General features: G+C 37.2%; 1 protein-coding gene across 2 annotated transcripts in view; it reads left to right on the top strand.

The window, feature by feature from the left end:
* The window catches only part of PRXL2C (peroxiredoxin like 2C), a 35994-nt gene that overhangs the window by 12800 nt on the left and 1000 nt on the right, over positions 1-22194 (top strand). The window lies entirely within an intron of this gene.

The raw sequence follows: 22194 nt of genomic DNA, 5'->3' as shown, positions 1-22194 counted from the left end.
AATATTATAGTTGTTAAAATTTATTAAATTTTTAAAGCATTTTATTGTGATAAAATATACATAAAAACTTACCATCTTAACCATTTTTAAAATCTACAGTTCATAACATTAAGTATACTCATAGTGTTATGTAATCATCACCACTACCCATCTCCAGAATTTTGTCATCATCTCATACTGAAACTCTGTACACATTAAATAACTCTCATTGCTCCCTGCCCATAGCCCCTGGTAATCACTGTTCTGCTTTCTGCCTCTGTAAATTTGTGGAGTCATACAATATTTATCATTTTATGTCTATCTGATTTCACTTAGCATAAAGTCCTCAAGGTTCATCCATGTTGTAGCATGTACCAGAATTTCATTCCTTTTTAAGGCTAAATTATATTCTATTGTATGTGTATACGTTTTATTTATCCATTTATCCCTCAGTGGACATTTAGGTTATTTCTACTTTTGGGCTATTGTGAATAATGTTGCTGTCAACCTTGGTATACAAATATGTTTGATTCCTTGCTTTCAATTCTTTTGTGTATATATCCAGAAGTGGAATTGCTGGATAATAGGGGCATTCTGTGTTTAAGGAACTGCCATACTGTTTTCCACAAAAGCTGCACCATTTTACGTTCCCACCAGCAGTGTACAAGGGTTCCAATTTCTCTATATCCTCACCAGCATTTGTTTCTAGTTTTTAAATTTTTTTAAATGTTTATTTATTTTTGAGAGAGAGAGCGCGCGCAGGGGAGGAGCAGAGAGAGAGGGAGACACAGAATCTGAAGCAGACTCCAGGCTCTGAGCTGTCAGCACAGAGCCCCATGCAGGGCTCGAACTCACAAGCCATGGGATCATGACCTGAGCAGAAGTCAGCTGCTCAACCGAACCACCCAGGCACCCCTCTCGTTTTTTTTATAATAGCCATTCTTATGGGTATAAAGTGGTACCTCATTGTAGTTTTGACAAAATTTACCAATTTTTAAACATGTATACACATAATAACCAAAAGAAAAAATATCTATGAGCAGCTGATGTTAAATAATTAAAAAAAGAAAAAAAAGCATGGCAGCCTGGACTTTCAACAACAAAGTCCACTATTGAGCAGACATTAGAAACATTTGGAGTGTTAAAGAACAGCTTTGTAAATCAACCTGTGTTGTCCTGATTGTGGATATTTTTTTCTTTTTTTGTGAATGGGTCCTTACATGTTTTGATTTCTATTGTTTAAGTTGGAAATCTTTAGTGAGTTTATTTAATGGATGGTGTGCCAAAAAATTTTCATTTTGAACTTTTAGCAAATCATATGATTGAAAACAAACCTTACAAATAGGAAGACATTGAAATCTGGCTTTTAAATGAGAAGGAAACTAAACAGAATAAATAATTGAAAACTCAAATAGAATAAGATTTAATTTTGAAATTCTGTAACTTTGCTTTACAGTTTTTTAACTTATGATGAAGCTCCTATTTTTAATTAGGTAAATGTGAATTCTGCATTAGAATAGAAAAGAATGAAATGGAGGGGCACCTGGTTGGCTCAGTTGGTAGAGCATGCCACTCTTGATCTCAGGGTATGAGTTCAAGCTCCACATTGGGTGTAGAGCTAACTTTAAAAAAAATAATAATAATGAAATGGAAAAAAAAAAAGGAACAAAATGGCCTCTGATTATTTACCATAAAAATATGGTAAAACATTCAAAAGAATTTAAGTGGAGAATTTATTTGATGAGTTTTATCTTGTAAAAATTATGTGTTGAAGAAAGGTACTGAGTGGAAGCAAAAGACAGTACATATTTGAAAATGTTAGAGCTGCAATATTTTTTGGTATCAAAAAAAAATGGACTTTAGGGCGCCTGGGTGGCTCAGTCAGTTAAGCATCCAACTTTTGGCTCAAGTCATGATCTCACAGTTCATGAGTTCAAGCCCCTCATTGGGCTCTGTGCTCACAGCTCAGAGCCTGGAGCTTGTTTCAGATTCTGTGTCTCCCTCACTCTCTGTCTCCCTGCCCCTCCCTGTCTCTCTCTAAAAAATAAATAAACATTTTTTTTAAAATGGCCTTTAAATACCCTCCATTTAACAATATTTTTCTGGAGTTTACCAGGTACTTCAGCACCTAAAGAGACAGTATATTCTCCATTTGAAATGTGGACTACAGAGAAAAATCAAATGAAGAGGTCTACAATTCCAAGTCAATTAACTATAAAATCCAACATTAGAGAAGGTTGCAGAGAATTTTATTTAAATGAAATTAAAAATAATTTAAATTAAAAATAAAACAATATTTAAAAAATCGTTTTCAGAAAAATGACTTGGCATCAGAGACAGACTCAGCTTAAAAATGGACTGAAGTATATACATATGTATAATTTAGAATTTTTAGAAAGAATTTTATTTTTAAAATATTTTTGGGGGGCATCTGAGTGGCTCAGTAGGTTGAACATCGGACTCTTGATTTCAGCTCAGGTCATGATCCCAGGCTCATGGGATCAGGCCCTTCATTAGGCTTAGGCTCTGTGCTGAGCATGGAGGCTGCTTAAGATGATCTCTCTCTCTACCCCTCTCCCCTGCTCATGCTCTTTCTCTCCCTCTAAAAAAAAAGAAAAGGCTGCCTGGGTGTCTTAGTAAGTTAAGCATCTGACTTTGGTTTGCATCATGATCTCACAGTTTGTGAGTTTGAGCCCCGCATCAGGCTTCCTACTGTCAGCACAGAGCCTGCTTCAGATCCTCTGTTCCCCGCCCCCATCCCTTCCCCGCTTTCTCTCTCTCTCTGTCTCTCTCTCAAAATAAAATAAACTAAAAAAAAAAAAAAGAATACACTAAAATAAAATAGTTTTTGAATAGAACAATTTTAGATGTCCCTTAACATTGAAACAATTGTCAGTCAATAAGTGTTTCAATAAATTATTTTATTTTTATATATATTTAATTTTTATTAATAAACAATAATTTTCACATCTTTTTTCACTCTCAAATGTTGTTTGGACCATAAATTATATGGCCACCTTATTGACGATCTTCATTGATGGATGAAGCAAATAAAATAATAGTAAGAATAAAGAATAGTTGAATAATGCAAATAATAAAATTGATTTAATGAACAAATGTAAAACAATAGGTTAAAAATAAAAATCCTGGGGCGCCTGGGTGGCGCGGTCGGTTGGGCGTCCGACTTCAGCCAGGTCACGATCTCGCAGTCCGTGAGTTCGAGCCCCGCGTCAGGCTCTGGGCTGATGGCTCAGAGCCTGGAGCCTGTTTCCGATTCTGTGTCTCCCTCTCTCTTTGCCCCTCCCCCGTTCATGCTCTGTCTCTCTCTGTCCCAAAAATAAATAAATGTTGAAAAAATTAAAAAAAATAAAAAAATAAAATAAAAATCCTATCTTTCTCAAGAATACATGAAACATTAACCATATATTATCCTTAAAGTATAGCTCAATAAATTTAAAAATTCAAGTTTATACAAACCATGTTCTATAGGTATCACAATACAACTGTATTTAGGGTGCCTCGTGACTCTTGATTTCGGCTCAGGTTATGATCTCACAGTTTGTGAGATCAAGCCCTGCGTGGGGCTCCAGGCTGATAGCTCAAAACCTGCTTGGGATTCTTCCTCTTTCTCTCCTCTCTGCTGTTTCCCTCCCCCTCCCTCCCCATGTGCACCCAGGCTCACAAAAAAAAAACCCACAATGTAACTATATTAGAAATCAATACCAAAATCAAACCAAACCCTCTGTAGACATTTTTTTTTTAATTTTTTGAATGTTTATTTTTGAGAGAGAGAGACACAGAACATGAGCGGGGGAGGGGCAGAGAGAGACGGAGGCACAGAATCCAAGGCAGGCTCCAGGCTCTGAGCTGTTAGCACAGAGCCTGACATGAGGCTCAAACTCATGAACTATGAGATCATGACCTGAGCCACAGATACTTAATCAACTGAGCCACCCAGGCACCCTTGTAGACATTTTTTTTTAAGTAGTCTCCAAGCCCAGCATGAAGCCCAACATGGGGCCTTAGCTCACAACGCTGAGATCAAGTCCTGAGCTGAGATCAAGAGTCAGACCCTTAACCTACTGAGCCACCCAGGCACCCCTAGTCATTTTTAATTAAAAGAAAAAACAACACTAAAACTTAATGGGACAAAGAAAATGTGATAGATGTGAAGAATTAGAATTGAATAGTGACAATAACTTGTGGAATTCTTAAAAAATGGTATTTTAATGTAAATTTATACCCCTAAACTCTCATATTAGAAAAGAAAAAAAAGGGCTAGAAATTAATAGACTAAGTGTTCAACGTTAAGAAGTTAAGAAAGCAACAAACTAAACCCATATGAAAAACAATGAAAGGAGGTAAGTAAGGAGTGGCAATTGATTAAATATCAGATAGAGATACAATAGAGCAACTCCATAGGCTAAATTTGCTAATAAAGTAGACAAACCTGTGGCAAAGCTGTTGAAGGAAAAAGAAGGTACAAATATTAGAAATAAAAAAGGGACAACTACAAAGATAGCAGAGATTAAAAACACTCTGAACTTTATGCTAATAAATTTGAAAATTTAGAGAAAAAGAATGTTTTATTTAAATAACTTTAAATAACTTTTAAAAGTCTTTAAAAATAGAATATCTATATAGCCTTAAAACTCTTTTTTAAAGGAAGTGATTTTTTTAGGTTTATTTTTATAGAGAGAGAGAGCACGCACGAGCGCAAGTGCATGCGGGAGGGGAAGGAGAAAGGGAGAGAGAATTCCAAACAGGCCCTGTGCTGTCAGCGAGGAGCACCACGCAGGGCTCAATCCTAGGAACTATGAGACCATGAATGACCGAGCCAAAACCAAGAGTCTGACGCTCAACTAATGGGCCACCCATGTGCCCCTAGACTTATAACCATTTATTTATTTATTTATTTATTAACATTTATTTGTTTCTGAGAGAGAGGCAGAGCATGAGCAGGGGAGGGACAGAGAGAGAGGGAAACACAGAATCCGAAGCAGGCTCCACTCTCTGAGCTGTCAGCAGAGAGCCTGACTGGAGGCTCTAACCCACAAACTGTAGGATCATGAACTGAGCCAAAGTCGGACACAACTGACTGAGCCACCCAGGCGCCCCTATAACCATTTAAAATTGAATCAGTAGTTGAAGATCAGCAGTTCCTTCCCACAAAGAAAACACCCAGATGAAAAAGGTTTAGTAAGAATTTGAATTCTACCATTTTTTTAAACCTAATTTTTAAGGAAGTAAAGACATTTGCAATCTTTTTTTTTTTTTTAAGTTTATTTATTTTGAGAGAGAGTGAATGAGTGGGAGAGGAGCAGAGAGAGAGGGAGAGAAAGAGATAATCTCAAGCAGGCTCTGTACTATCAGTTCAAGAGCCTGACGCAGGGCTTGAACTCACCAACTGTGAGTACATGACCTGAGCCAGTCAAATGTCAGCCACTCAACTAATTGAGCCATCCAGGAGCACCAATACTTCCAATCTTATACAAACTTTCTGAGAAGAGAAAATGAGGCTAATTTTACCTTGTTTTACTTCAATCAGAGTAGGATAATATAAGAATGGAAAATTATAGGTTGGACTCTCCCATAAATAAATGAAAAATTCCTAAGTTGTATATTGGCAAACAGAATCAAACAATATGTAAAATATTTAATTTACCACAGTAAAGTAGGGTTTATCCCAGAAATGCAAATTTTATTTTACAGTAAAAATTAAAGTAATTCACCATATTAATACATTCAAGGAAGAAAAAAATGCGTAGTTATTTCAAAGAAGCAGAAAAAACATATGATAAAATTTAGCATCTGTTTATACTTAAAACAATTTTAAGCAATCTAGGAATTAAAGACAATTTCCTCAATCTGATAAAAACTGTCTGCCAAAAACCTTCAACATTTATTATATTTAATGGAAAAATACTATAACTCTTCCTTTGAAAAAAAGGAATATGATGAGGGTGCCCACTATTACTGCTAGTTTTTGACATTATACCAGAGTTCTAGCCAGTGCAAAACCACAACAAAACAAACAAAGGTATAAGATTTAGAAAAGAAGAACTAAAACTCTTTCATTTATTATATATGCCATGACTGTCTATGTAGAAAAACAAAACTAATCTAAAGACAAATTCTTGGGGCACCTGGGTGGCTCATTCGGTTAAGCATCTGACTTCGACTCAGGTCATGATCTCACGTCTGTGAGTTCGAGCCCTACATTGGGCTTTGTGCTGACAGCTCAGAGCCTGGAGCCTGTTTCAGATTCTGTGTCTCCCTCTCTCTCTAACCCTCCCCTGTTCATGCTGTCTCTCTCTGTCTCAAAAATAAAAAAAAATAAACGTTAAAAAAAAATAAATTGGGTTATTTCTCTAAAAAAAAAAAAGACAAATTCTTACTTAATAAGTTGCTGGATGTGATATCAATATTCAATTTAGTTTGAGTTGCTACAAGCCCTTAATTATGAACAGGAAAACTGATTTTAAAATCATTTATAGGGGTGCCTCAGTGGCTCAGTTGGTAAAGCCTACAACTCGGCTCAGGTCACGTGATCTCACAGTTTGTGGGTTGGAGCTCTGCATCCAGCTCTGTGTTGACAGCTCAGAGCCTGAAGCCTGCTTCAGATTCTGTGTCTCCCTCTCTCTCTGCCCCTCCCCTGCTCACACTTGGTCTCTCTCTCAAAAATAAATATTAAAATGTTTTTTAAAACATTTATAAGAGCAATAAAACGTATAAGGGACCCAGGAATAAATCCAACATGTTAAACCTTTACAAGAAAATTATACAGTGAAACCTAGGTTTGCTAGCATAATTTGTTCTGGAAACATGCTTGTAATCCAAAGCACTTGAATATTAAAGCAAATTTCAAGAACCATTGGCTCAGTTGTGTTCATGTGGCAACACGTACTACTTGTATTGCAAGACATCACTGGTTTATCAAGTTGAAATTTATCAGAAACATTTGCTCGTCCTGCAAAACACAGAAAAGTTACTCCCAATCCAAGGTTTTACTGTATATCTTTATTAAAGAATTTTTTTAAAGATTTGATAAATCCAGAGATAATATATTCATGGAGAAGAATTCTCATTATTCTAAAAATGTTAGCTGTTTCCAAAGTGGTCTACAGATTCCTAACAGAATCCTTACCAAGTTTTTCATGGAACTTGAAATGCTCATTCTAAAATTTATGTAGAGGAGCAAAAGCTAAGACATTCCTAAAAAACAAGAGTCAAGAAGTGGCTCCTTCTATGAGAAATCAAAATGCAGAATTAGGTCATAGCAATTAAAAGATGGTGTGAAACTGGAAGGGCATATATAGAGAGAGGAATGTAATAGAATGGAAAGCTCAGAAACAGACAAACATATATAGACACTTGACACACGCTACAGATAACTGGAGAAAGAATAGAGTAAATAAGTGGTCCTGGGATATCTAATTATCCACAGGAAAAGAGAAATACAGTAGTGCAATATTTGTAAGCCACTGTTTTTCAAATCACAATATCATCAGATTGTGTGGTATGACCTCAGGCAAAGACATTCCTATCAGGAGTGACATTCCAAGAGTTTGGAGATTAAGAAGCTAAGGGCAAAGGCCAGACCTCTTTTGTGGGAAGATCACATTCTTTAGTACACAACTACAAATTCATAGGGAAAAATCTCATAAATGGTGAATAAATATATGAAAAAATTTTCCAACTTCACTAATAAATTAAATCCACTATAATATACCATTTTATACTCAGGAATTTGGCAAAAATAAAAAGTATGACAATACCAAGTGTTGAGGATATGGGTACACTGATAAAACATAAACTGGAAAAACAATTTGTGGAGCAATTTGGCAATACCTAGGAAAATGGAAAACATGTATAGCTCTAGAGCCAGTCTTCTATAAAACAGATAAAATGCACAAATATATCCACAACAACATTGCTCGGCATAGTTATAAATTGGTAACATCCTAAATATCTATTACCAGGATGATGAATTAATTGTGGCATAATGTTTTAAGAAATATATATTAAGGATACTTACATATGTCTTACAGTCTTAAAAAAATGCAAGGCAATCATAAATAGTAAATTAAGGAGAATAAATATCTTTGGGGAGATAAAGGTGGAAGTGATTATTAGAGTGGCACAGAAAGGGGGTTTGGCTGAGTTAGCAAAATTTTATTTTTTAACAAAAGTATATTAATTTTTTGTAAAGATTTTATTTGTAAGTCATCTCTACACCTAACATGGGACTCAATTTACAACCCCGAGGTCAAGAGTTGCATGTTCCTTGGGACACCTGGGTGGCTATGTCAGTTAAGCATCCAAGTTCAACTCAGGTCATGATCTTGTGGTTCGGTTTGTGAGTCCGAACCCCGCATTGGGCTCTGTGCTGACAGCTCAGAGCCTGGAGCCCGCTTCGGATTCTGTGTCTGCTTCTCTCTCTGCCCCTCCCCTGCTCATCCTCTATCTCCCAAAAATAAAAATTTAAAAAAAAAGGAGGCGCCTGGGTGGCTCAGTCAGTTGAGTGTCCGACTTCAGCTCAGGTCATGATCTCCTCATTCTGGAGTTCAAGCCCCGTGTCAGGCTCTGTGCTGACAGCTCAGAGCCTGGAGCCTGCTTCAGAGTCTGTCTCCTCTCTCTCTGTCCCTCCCCCACTCATGCTCTGTCTCTCTCTCAAAAATAAACATTAACAATAAAAAAAAAAAAGAGTTGCATGTTCCACCAACTGAGCTAGTAGCCAGGTGCCCTTAAAATTTCATTTCTTTTTTTTTTTTTTAATTTTTTTTTAAACCTTTATTTATTTTTCAGACAGAGAGAGACACAGCATGAACGGGGGAGGGGCAGAGAGGGAAACACAGAATCGGAAGCAGGCTCCAGGCTCTGAGCCATCAGCCCAGAGCCCGACGCGGGGCTCGAACCCGCGGACCGCGAGATCGTGACCTGAGCCGAAGTCGGATGCTTAACCGACTGAGCCACCCAGGCGCCCCGAAATTTCATTTCTTAGGTGATATAGTGGGTACATGGGTATCTGTTGTGTCATTCTTTATACCTTTTGTATTCTTAAATGGTGTATAGTACTTTGAAAAGTGAATATATGTGTCTGTGTTTACACACACACACACACACACACACACACACACACAATGTATTTAGCCTATTTTGTAGATGTATTAATTGGGTTGGCCTTACATTATTCCCTGATAATTGCCTTTATAGCCTAAATGTTGAAAGAGAGGGCAATCGACAGTTTTACATTTATGCAAAGAAAGAAAAGCATTGTCTACATCTTTAAAACATGTAGGTTTACTAAGCTGTACATTCAGTTCCTGCCTAGAATAGCAACACAGGGGTGTCTTTCTTGTTTGGGATCTGTGCTGCAGTACTCTCTTACAGGTGATGCGGTCTGATCATCAGGGAAAAGATGTTTTCCAGGGCCTATTATATGTTAGGTATTGTGGAAGATTTAAAGGAAAGAAACAGCAGAATCTTTGCCTTTAATCATTCAGAATATATTTAGGGCAAGTAACAAAATAGGGTAGTAAATGATAAGCAGGCCTCTGCAGGGTGCAGAAAACCTCACAGTGATTTGAAGGTCTTGGAGGGGAAGGCAGGAGACTGGAGTGCTGGGAGGTTTGCACATGAATTTTTAAAAGCAGCTCACAAGGACCACAAGTGTAATTAGCCTTATTCATCATGATGAGGTATTTGATCAAAGCTCTTATGGAAGTAAAACTTGTTTCTAGAAAATTATTTTTAATATCACGCCAATCTTCTTACAATGCCATTTTTAAAAATAGGTAAGCACTCAGAATACTTTTAAGGTTTCTTTAGAAATCATTCCAGCTCTGTTATTTAACTTTACTCTGAGAGCAGCCTGTAATCACTGACATTTCCAGACTTTGACTCCTAAGGACTTAAAATGCCATATATGAATGTACTTACTAACTTGATGTAAATAAATAGCCTCATAATTCCAAGCAACATGCATACATGTCTCATAAGCAGTTCATCATTTCTTCTGCTTAAACCCATACTTTCCTCTCCCTTTTTGTAGACTGAAAGCTCAGATTTTGAGATTTTGTTGCTCATGTCTATATAGGCAAGTATGAGGCCCTCCTGTGAATTAATACTGTGTGCCACACAAGGGGAAAACAAAGCAAAAGAAAATGCTTTCAAAAATGTATTGAAGGGGCACCTAGCTGGTTCAGTTGGTAGAGCATATGACTCTTGATCTCAGGATCGTAAGTTTAAGTGGCACACTGGATATAGAGATAACTTAAAAATAAAAGTTTTTAATTTTTTTTTTTTAACGTTTATTTATTTTTGAGACAGAGAGAGACAGAGCATGAACGGGGGAGGGGCAGAGAGAGAGGGAGACACAGAATCGGAAACAGGCTCCAGGCTCTGAGCCATCAGCCCAGAGCCTGACGCGGGGCTCGAACTCACGGACCGTGAGATCGTGACCTGAGCCGAAGTCAGACGCTTAACCGACTGAGCCACCCAGGCGCCCCAAAAAATAAAAGTTTTTAAATAAATAAATAATAAATAATGTACTGGAGACATTTTTCCAAAGATGACAAACAGATAGACAATGGGTACATGAAGAGACGATCAAATAACTAATCATCAGGGAAATGCAAATCAAAACCACAATGAGGTATCACCTCACACCTGTCAGAATGGCTAAAATCAAAAAGACGATAAATAACAAGTGTTGACAAGGATGTGGAGAAAAGGGAACTCTGGTGTACTGTTGGTGGGAATGTAAATTGGTGCAGCCACTATGGAAAACAATATGGAGGTTCTTCAAAATACTGTAAGTAGAGCTACCAAAAGATCCACCAATTGCACTTCTGAATATTTATCCAAAAAAAAAGTGAAAACAGTAACTCAAAAAAGATATCTGCACCTTCATGCTCACTGAAGCATTATTTATAATAGTCAAGACATGGGAGCAGTCTAAGTGTCCATCGATGGATGGATAAAGAAAATGTATACATACGTGTGTGTGTGTGTTGTGTGAATATATATGTGTGTATACATATATATGTATACACAACACACACACACACAACACACACACACACACACAAAGGTATATTACTTAGCCATGAAAAGAATGAAATCTTGCCATTTCCTGTTGATATGGATGGATCTTGAGGACATTAAAGTAAGTAAAATAGGTTAGATAAGAAAAGATAAATATGTCTGATTTCACTTATATGTAGAATATGAAAACAAAATAAAACCAAGCTCATGAATATAGAGAGTAGACTACTGGTTGCCTGTGGCATGGATAGGCAAAATGGGTGAAGGGAGTCAAAAAATACAATTTCCATTTATAAAATAAATAAGTCATGGGAATGTAATGTACAGCATGATGACTCCAGTTAATAATACCTTTTTTTTTTTTAAGTTTATTTATTTTTGAGAGGGAGAGAGACAGAACGTGAGAGGTAGAGAGAGAGAATCCCAAGCAGGATCCGCAGTAACAGTGCCCACTTTGGGGCTCATACTCACCACCCATGAGATCATGACCTGAGCCGAAACCAAGAGTGGAATGCTTAACCAACTGAGCCACCCAGGCACCCCTCTAATTAATAATACCTTACTGCATATTTGAAAGTAGCTAGGAGAGTAGGTCTTGAAAGTTCTCATCACAAGAAAAACACATTTTGTAACTATATATGGTGACAGGTGTTAACTGGACTTATTGTGATGATTTTGCAATATATACAAATATTGAATCATTACATTTACATCTGAAACTAATATAACGTTCTGTGGATTATGCCTCAATGAAAAAAAAGGTATTAGAAACAATGATCCATGTACGTTGTATAGTTAGGAAAATTAAAATATAGTACCAGAACCATTCTGGCAGAGAGACCTGTGACCAAAGAGAAATAAAGTATCTTTCTGCCACTTCTTTAAGGAAAGAAAATGTATTCATTTATTAATGTTGAGAAATTATTCTAATATTGACTTAGAATCTATGGGCTGCAGTGTAATCACACATATCTCCATTAAAAACTATAAAATTCATTCTGTAAGTTTTCTTATGTCATTTTGTTTTAACATATAAAAGTGAACCACTCACAGAGTACTTAATAACAGATATGTGCTTGAATATGCATAGACTATATCTGGATACATAAAATATTGAATTTTGAGGTGGATATATTATCTATTTAATGAAGTTATTTTTATAAGTAATAATCAAATTGTCTTGCATTATAACCTTCTCTAGATTAGTTAATACTAATTGGTTACAGAAGACTCAACTAAAAACACAGTGCAACAAAGAATAGAAACCTCATTGCCTTATAATGCCAGTTCTCTTGTTTTCTTGAACAGTATTATTTTCTATTTCCCACACAGAAATCAGATATACTTACAGTGATAATCAGGCAAATATAAATTAAAACAATGAGATGGGGCACCTGGCTGGCTCAGCTGGTACTGTATGCAACACTTGATCTCAGGGTTGTGAGTTTGAGCCCCCACATTGGGTGTAGATATTACTTAAAAAAATAAATGCTATTTATTTTACTATATTTTATTTTTTTGAGGGAGAGAGTGCACAAGCAGGGGAGGGGCAAAGGGAGGAGAGAGAGAATCTTAAGCAGGCTCCATGCCCAGCACAGAGCCCAATGGGGTGCTCCATCTCACGACTATGAGATCATGACCTAAGCCGAAATCAAGAGTTGGATGCTTAACTAACTGAGCCACCCAGGCACCCTGAAATGCTACTTCAAAACCAAACCAAACCAAACCAAACCAAACAAAACAAATGAGATGCCATTTTCCTACCATGTGACAGAGAGTGCTACCAGGAGCAGAGGTCAGGCTGGGATTCAAAGGCAGTCAGAGAAGACCACACATCAGTTAACACTTAAATAGTTGTGAAAAAGCGTTTAAGAATTAGCCACACAGAAAAGTGGTGGTAAGGGCCTCCAGGAAGACGCTACAGCATGGGCAAATGCAAGAGTATGGGGGAGTATGGCACTTTGGGGACTCTGAGAGGGTATGTGGCAGAGCATACAAGGCAGTGAAGAAATCGCAGGAGATTTTGTAGACAAGACTAGAATCAGTTCTCAGAGGCCTTGAGTGTTTTTTAAATACTGTGACCAGGGGCACCTGGGTGGCTCAGTGGGTTAAGTGTCCGACTTCGGCTCAGGTCATGATCTCAAAGTTCATGAGTTCGAGCCCCATGTTGGGCTCTGTGCTGACAGCTCAGAGCCTGGAGCCTGCTTCCAATTCTGTGTCTCCCTCTCTCTCTGCCCCTCCCCTGCTCATGCTGTCTCTCTCTCAAAAGTAAATAAACATTAAAAAATTTTTAAAAATAATAAATATTATGACCCAGTAAAGACAGCTAGACCTTCTTGGAGGAATAACTGACTCCAGGGCAGGGAAAGGACAAGTTAAACCCTGAAAATCTTGTGCCAGAAAGTAAGAAAGCACTAAAAAATTGATGGGGACATGTCAAAAGGACACAGAAGGTAATATGAAGTGCTACCCACTAGTCAAATCTGAGACAATTTGAGCATCAAAATACATAGTGACACTAAGGGATTATAATCCATTATAGAAAACTAGAAGTAAATCCATAATCTATCCACCTACCTACATGCATGCATACATGCATACACACATACATACATGCATACATACATACACAGGAGAGAAAATAAAGCTCCTCTTTCTATAGAAAGTCAATAAATAAATGTAGAACGTAATTAGAAAGTCACTATCTGCACCATTATAGTAACAACTGATTCAGAATCCTCAATGTGTACTAAATCACTGGGTGGAAGTTTGTGGTCTTAAACTATCTCCCCACAAATTATTAATTACAAAGGGAAAAGTTATACCTTTATAGTGGGAAAAATTGGCAGGCAACACCTTAATGAACCCAGTGATCAAAGTTCATTAATTACCCAGAATAAGGCAAACTGTCATCCTGGGCCTCCTTACCTGACACAGCAAGGATGCACCATCACAGTAGAAAATTCCTGCAAAAGTACACATCCTGAGCCTAATTGTTAGAAAAAGGATTGCTTCCTGGGTCAGGGAAAACCAATGCTATAAAGGGCATTATTAGGACAATTGGTGAATTGTGAAGATGAACTAAACATTTGATAATTGTATTGTCAAGGAATGTTAAGTTTCCTGAATTTGACAATGACATTATGGTTATGTAGGAAAATGTTCCTGTTTTTAGGAGATAGAGGTCATGATGTCTGTAACATTTTCTCAGATGGTTCCCCCCTAGATTAACTTGTAGGTTTGACATTTTCAAACTAAAATAAAATAATAATAAAGATGACTCTTATATAAGTGTGTAGGATGGTCCAGAAGATGAATTCAAGACTCTCTAAATGGGGCAAGGGGCTGTGAGAACATTTTAGTTGATAAAATATGATCAGATTTACCATCTTGAAAGTTTACTATGGAGCAGGGTGGAGCACGGTCCAGAAAATGAACATGGTGGCCAAAAGACAAGTTTGATCTGCAAACTCTTCACTTGGAGTTTCTTTTCTTTTCTTTTTTTTTCTTTTTTTTACTTTTTTTTTTTTTTACACGTTTATTTTTGAGAGACAGAGAGAGACAGAGAGAGACAGAGCATGAGCATGGGAGGGGCAGACACAGAATCTGAAGCAGGCTCCAGGCTCTGAGCTGTTAGCACAGAGCCTGATGTCGGGCTCGAACTCACAAACTGCGAGATCATGACCTGAGCCGAAGTCGGATGCTTAACCAACTGAGCCACCCAGGCGCCCATCTTCACTTGGATTTTCCAAATACATTTTAACGTTATTTTGGCAGCTAGATTTAAGTCAGAAACATATTCTTTTTAATATATTTGATAATGCATAAGCTAAAAAAATTAAGCTAATACATTAAATGTGAAAACATAATTTTTCTTTCCAGAAATATTATTAAATGACAACTCACTTTTATGGACAATTTCTAGAAGCTGATTGCCTATGTTATGGGTCATTCCAGCTGTTTTTGTCTTTGCAAAGCCCCTAACTTTGGATAAAGCAATTCACTACTCACTTGAATCTGCATTTAACAATGAAGTTAATGGAGAATCCAACTTAATCTGTTGATTTGTGCTCTAGTATCACTGAAGAGGGAAAAAATGATAGTTAAAACCTCCTACCCTATAAGAATTAAAAACTATAGATCTGTGAGGGTTGCCTGGATGGCTCAGTCAGTTGAGCATCTGACTCTTGATTTCAGCTCAGGTAATGATCTCACAGTTCGAGCCCTGTGTTAGGAGCTGCACTGACAGTGCAAACAAAGTCTGCTTGGGATTCTCCCTCTGTCCCTCCACTGCTTGTGTGTGCTCGTTCTCTCTCTCAAAATAGGGGCGCCTGGGTGGCTCAGTCGGTTAAGCATCCGACTTCGGCTCAGGTCATGATCTCACGGTCCGTGGGTTTGAGCCCTGCGTCAGGCTCTGTGCTGACAGCTCAGAGCCTGGAGCCTGTTTCAGATTCTGTGTCTCCCTCTTTCTCTGACCCTCCCCTGTTCATCCTCTCTCTCTCTCTCTCTCTCTCTGTCTCTCTCTCTCTCTCTCTGTCTGTCTCAAAAATAAATAAACGTTAAAAAAAATTTTAAAAATCAAAATAAACTTAAACAAACAAAATCCAAACCTATAGATCTATGTGTTTACTCTTTTCTGCCCTCCCTACTCCTATGGAAAACAGTGTGTGAGAGGGAGAACCAAGACTAGGCTAGGACCTCCTCATAGACAGGAAAATTTGTAGCAAAAAGACAGAAAAATCACCCAATATATTGGAATTGGTAGCCAGTTCTCTTCCAAAGTCTTTGCAGGGAATATTCTCCCAGTCACAACAGGAGATAGAGAATAAATTGCTTTTACACTTTTACAGCTACGGAAGTGACTTGAAATTGATGCCTTTAATTTACTTCTAACTGTGTGGATAAGGGCAGAGTCAGACAAAGGATGTCTTTCTTGTCCTGCAACAATTGGAAAGACAAATGTGTGTAGTGAAGGTGAAGGAGGCTATTAGCTGCTTCACATTACCTGATTATCTCTGCTGATTCCTACCTGAAGCATGCTCTGTCCTACCGCTACCAAGCCCCCCTGGGAGGAGGCCTGGTGGGGTGCAGCCAGGAGAAAGGGCCAAACTCAGGGACAGCTTGGGTCTGCGAATTCTGTATCCTAGTTATGTCTGAGGAAGAGGACCAAGACTCGAGCCAGCAGAGCCGATCCCATTCAGTCATGTTGGGTGGGAGGGAAGGTTCAGAAACTTGAGGTATAGTGCCAAAGGGATGTCAGAGGTGGAGAGCAGCAAGCAGGGGCAAGGGAAGGGTGGCAGATGGATTGGAATGGCATGGGGGATTGTCTGGACACGGGCTTGACACAGGGAATCATGCTTATGATTGCATGGATGGTATTTCTATAAGGATCATTGATTCTGTATCTTGTTTTGAGTGGTGGTTATACAGGGGTATATAATTTTAAAACTCACTGAACTAACATCCAGATCTTTGCTTCTATAACATGTTTATTATATTTCAAATTTTTAAAAGCCCATTGGAAATAAATACAGCAGGAAATTACTATAGCTGAAATCACAATCTTATGGTGCCCCCAGAGCTTACTGTGAACATAAGGTTAATAAATCTTCATAAGAGCCTCCTTTACACTTACAAAAATGAGGTGATGAGAGACTGCACTGCCCAAAACTCAAGACTAAAATAAAGAAAAGAGTTTAATTTCAAAGTTCTGTTGGGCCTTGGTGGAAATGAAAGTGTCCCAGATGTAGTGGCTTCTGCTTTGGTCAGACAGTAATAGGTATAATTTCTTTTGCCCCAGTAGGCCTCTGGGCCTTGTAAGAAGCCAGGAGGAGGAACTGAAATTAGTCTGGACAGTAATTTAAAATACTATCTCCCTTGTGAACAAAAGAAGCTGGAAGTGTATGTTTAACGAAAAAAAGTTTGCATTCCTATGGATCAGGCTGTACCTTCTCCTAGTAACAGTGGTAAAATACAGGAACAATACACAAAATCATGCTCATAATAAATGTATCATGGTTTATTTACTGAAGGACTTAAATAAATTCAAAGACATATACATACACACACACATATATACATACATATATATACACATGTATACATACATATATACATGTATGTATACATGTATATATGTTTTAATTTATTTAATTATTATTTAATTATTATTATTTAATTTATTATTATTATTTTATTATTTATTTATATATACATGTATGTATATATGTGTGTGTATATATATATATACACATATATGTATGTATACATGTATATATATATAAGTTTTAATTTATTTAAGTAATCTCTATACCCCATGTGGGACTTGAACTCATGACCCTAAGATGAAGAGTCGCACACTCTTCCCACTGGGCCAGCCAGGTATTCTTATACCTTTTCCTTTAATTACAGAAAATCAGTATTTTAAGAAATTCCTATTTAAAAATTCAATATTTAAATATATCAATTTTCTTCAAGTTAATCTAGAAATTGAATACTATCCCAGACAAAATCACAGAAAGAATTTTAAAATATGTAAGAATATAGGGGTACATGGCTGGCTCAGTAAGTAGAGCATGGTAAAGATTACTTAAAAATAAAATCTTGAAAATATAGAGAATATAGAGAAAAAAATTGGCTTTGATTATGAAAAATTTTAAACATAAGAAAGTAGAAAGACAACGAAAAAAGAAATAACCATTACCTGGATTCAATAATTCTTAATATTCTGCCATAGTTGTTTTATAGATAAATACATAGGTAAATGGATAGATAGAATGAGATAAAGAGTATATACTTACTGAACCATTTTACTTTTATTTACTTTAAAAAATTGTTTGAGTGAGAGAGAGAGAGAAAGAGAGAGCATGCACAAGTGGGAGGTTGGGAGGGAGAGAGAATCCCAAGGAGGTGCTGTGCAGCAAGCACACAGTCTGATGTGGGGCTTGACCAAATGAACCACGAGATCGCGACCTGAGCTGAAATCAAGAGTGGGTGAGCTACCCGGGTGCCTCCTTACTAGACCATTTTAAAGCTTTATACTCAAATACTTTATCCATAAATTCTTCAGTTATCAGTTGACTTGAGCTGCTATAACAAAGTATTATAGATTGGGTGGTTTTTTGAGTTTTTTTTTTTAAAGATTTTATTTTTAAGTAATCTCTACATCCAATGTGGGGCTCAAACTTACAACCCTGAGATCAAGAGTCACATGCTCTACTGACTGAGACTGCCAGGCACCCCGAGACTGGGTGGTTTAAACAACAGACATTTATTTTTCACAGTTCTGGAGCCTGGAAAGTCTAAGATGAAGGCGCTGGCTGATTTGGTTCCTTGTGAGGACTCTGTTTCCTGGCTTGCAGATGGCTACCTTCTAACTGTGTCCTCATATGGTGCACAGAGAGCCATCTCTTTTCTACTTCTTATATGAATGATAATCAAAATATGAAGGCCACACCCTCTTGACCTCATCTAAACCTAATTATCTCCCAAAGGCCCCATCCCCAAAGACCATCACATTAGAGGTTAGGGCTTCAACATATAAATTGGGCTGGGAAGGGGTGGGGCACGATTCAGTCCACAGTACTAGAATAAGTCCATTCTTCTACATCATTGCATTATTATCATACCCCAAACATTTAACAATATTTCCTTAATATCACCTAATGCCCAGTCCATATTCAAATATCACCAGTTATCCAAAACACGTCATTTATAGCTGGTTTGTTCAGACCAGACACTATGAATTGCATTTGGTTTTATGGCTCTTAAGGTTCTTTTCATTTACCACACATCTTCTCATCCACTTGACCTCAGTTTTTTTCCCATGACATTTACCTGTTTAAGAGACAGACTTTCTAAAAAGTCTCACATGTTACACTGTTTTCTTAGAAGTCATTTAATTTGTTCCCTCCTCCCCCTTATATGTCCTATAAGCTGAACTCAGATCTCAAGACTTGATTGGATTCAGGGTAACTATTTTTCTCCTATTTTACTGGTGATGCTGTGTTCATCAAGAAGCACACAATCTCAGGGCGCCTGAGTGGCTCAGTTGGTCAAGCATCTATTTGACTCTAGGTTTTGGCTCGGGTCATGATCTCAGTGCTGACAGCACAGAGCCTGCTTGGGATTTTCTCTCTCCTTCTCTCTGCCCTTCCCCACTCTCTCTGTGTGCCTATGCATGTGTGTGCGTGCTCTCTCTCTCAAATAAAAAAAGAAAGGAGACTAGAATCAGGCCATAGTATATACTGAGAACTGTAAATATTTATGGGTAGCATTTCAAATTAATGGGAAAAAGATGTGCTATGTGATAAAAAAGTGTTGGGAAAGAATAGATCCCTACTTTATCCTATATCCTCCAAATAAATTCCAGGTGGATTAAAGAGCTAAATATAGCAACATCTCTGAAAGAAATAGAAAATAAAGAATACTTTTAAAATATTGGGACACAAAAAATAAGGTACAATACTTAGAAACCTTAAAAAAAGGACTGGTAAGGAGCACCTGGCTGGTTCAGCGGAGCATGCAACTCTTGATCTTGGGGTCATGAGATCGAATACCATGTTGGTGGAGAGATTACTTAAATAATAAAATCTTAAAAAAAAAAGGACTGGTAAAATTGATCAGACATTAAAACACATACAACTTGTGCAGCAACATGAACAGAGCAATATGACAAAGATTAAGTAATATCAACAAGACTGAAGAGCTGATATCTATAATATATAATCAACTCTTACCAATCTAAAAGAAAATGAAAACAAATGGAGACATGAGCAAACAACATGAATAAGAAATTCTTAGAAAATATACTGAGCACTTTATAATATGTTCAGCTTTACTAGTGATGAGAGAAATGCAGTGAAAATTACAGTAAGCTGTTACTTTTTATTCTCAAACTTAAAAATATTGATTATATCTAGTGATCTCAAGGATGTGCAGAAACAAGTACTCTAAAATATTATTGGTGTCTATCAAAATTTAAAAAGTGGTCACTCTTCGATTCAGCAATTCCACCTCCTGTGGATATACATATGTTAGGATATTCAATGCAGAGCTGTTTGTAATAATACCCCCCACTACAACCTAAGTGTCCATCCATAGGAAAATAAATTATGGAAAACATACAAGGGAAATCTATGCAGCCATTAGAGTCAATGGAGTTGGCTATAAAGACAAGGAAAATGTTCAGGATGCAGTATTAAGTAAAAAAGAAAAAAAAAACAGTTCATAGAACAATATGCACACTATGAAACAATTTATTAAAAATTCTTTCAAATCTAAATACAGACTATTAAAGGTGTAGGGTAGGATTGGGGTATAAGGGTGAAGAAGAATTTTATATATACAACTATGTATGTATTTCTGCTTTTTATTTACGTTTTTAAAAAATACAATAACATGTACATGCATTATTTGGTCATTTGGGATAAAAACAAAGAAAAAGAAAAATACCTCAAGAATCTTTGAGGTAAAAAGACCCTATCACAAAGTAAGACCCAGATTTTAGAAGCCACTGGTGAGGATGAGCATGTATATTCATTTCATCCTGGGAGAAACATTTAGCCAAGGAGAGCATGGATGTGCTGATCTTCATGCATTCTTTTCCATTTCTCTCAAGATTACTAAATTCTACTCTACTGATACATTAAACATCTGACTGTCAAATGCATGCTAGCATTTTTCAAAAGGTAAAGTGAGAGAGAGAATGAGCTGGGTACTGCTCAGTCAGTGCCCTAGGCACAGGCCTAGTCTTTGGGGTAAAAGCATCCTTAGTCGTTCTCTGATCTCAAGACTCAATATAACCAGAATTCTCACCATTCTCTAGCCTCTTCCACACCAGCATGACATTATTTATTATTGTTGTCGTTGTTGTTATTGTGTGGGAGGAAGTGTACGTAATAAAAAAACAAATTAACATCAGGAATATTGTTTTAAAAATCTGTAATGGTAGCATGTGGTCTGAGGTCCCCAAATTTAATAAAAATGTATGACATTTATATAACTTTACAGGTTATTTCAAAACCTACCTGCAAGGAAAGATCCCTCCAAACTCTGTCCTCAACCTATGAAGAATGGTGTTGGCCCCAAGAAAGAGCCCTGGGTTTTCAAACCAAACTCACTGCAGGACCTGGGATAACTGCTTTGCCCTGTCAAATGAGGGATTCCTCACCCACAAAATAAGAACAATAATATCTAACAGGGCATCTAAACCCCTAGCACTGTGTCCAGCATGTGGTAGTAGCTTTCTAAATATTCATTTTCTCCCCTTTTTACAATTCTAAGAGATTTTCAGTCTCAGGGTCAGGAATATGGAGGACTTCAGATTAATGCTGAGATTACCAGAATATCCAATGAAATAAAATCAACTTTTTTTTTTTTTAAGATTTTATTTTAGGGGCACCTGAGTGGTTCATTCGGTTAAATGTCTGATTCTTGGTTTCAGCCCAGGTCATGATCTCACAGTTGGTAGGATCAAGCCCCCACACTGCTCTATGCTGACAGCATGAAGCCTGCTTGGGATTCTCTCTCTCTCCCTTTCTCTCTCTGCCCCTCCCCTGCTCATGCTGTCTCTCAAAACTAAATAAATTAAAAAAAACATTTTATTTTTAAATTTTATTTATTTTTAAGATTTTATTTATTTATTTATTTATTTATTTTAATTAAAAAAATTTTTTTAACGTTTATTCATTTTTGAGAGACAGAGAGAGACAGAGCATGAGTGAGGAAGGGGCAGAGAGAGGGAGACACAGAATCAGAAACAGGCTCCAGACTCTGAGCTGTCAGCACAGAGCCTGACGCAGGGCTTGAACTCACAAACTGCGAGATCCTGACCTGAGCCGAAGTCGGACGCTCAGCCGACTGAGCCACCCAGGCGCCCCTAAGATTTTATTTTTAAGTGATCCCTACACCCAACATGCGGATTGAATTTACAACCCCAAGATCAAGAATCGCATGCTCTATGGACTCAGTCAGTCAGGTGCCCCTAAACCAGTCTTTTTAAATATGCTAGTGAAGACTTCAGTGTCTATTTTCCCATATACCTGCCACCTAAACCCTTTAGCTTTATGGAAATTTGACCTTAAAGAAAATTACTTATCTTCACATAATTAAAGCTGTAATTCACTTATTATTTGAAATTGAAACTTACTGTCATTTGAAAAAAAA

Source organism: Panthera tigris, chromosome D4 (genome assembly GCF_018350195.1).
Source record: "Panthera tigris isolate Pti1 chromosome D4, P.tigris_Pti1_mat1.1, whole genome shotgun sequence".
Classification (NCBI taxonomy): Eukaryota; Metazoa; Chordata; class Mammalia; order Carnivora; family Felidae; genus Panthera; species Panthera tigris.
Note: the sequence above shows the minus strand (reverse complement) of the source record. Positions and strands in the feature narration are given on the sequence as shown.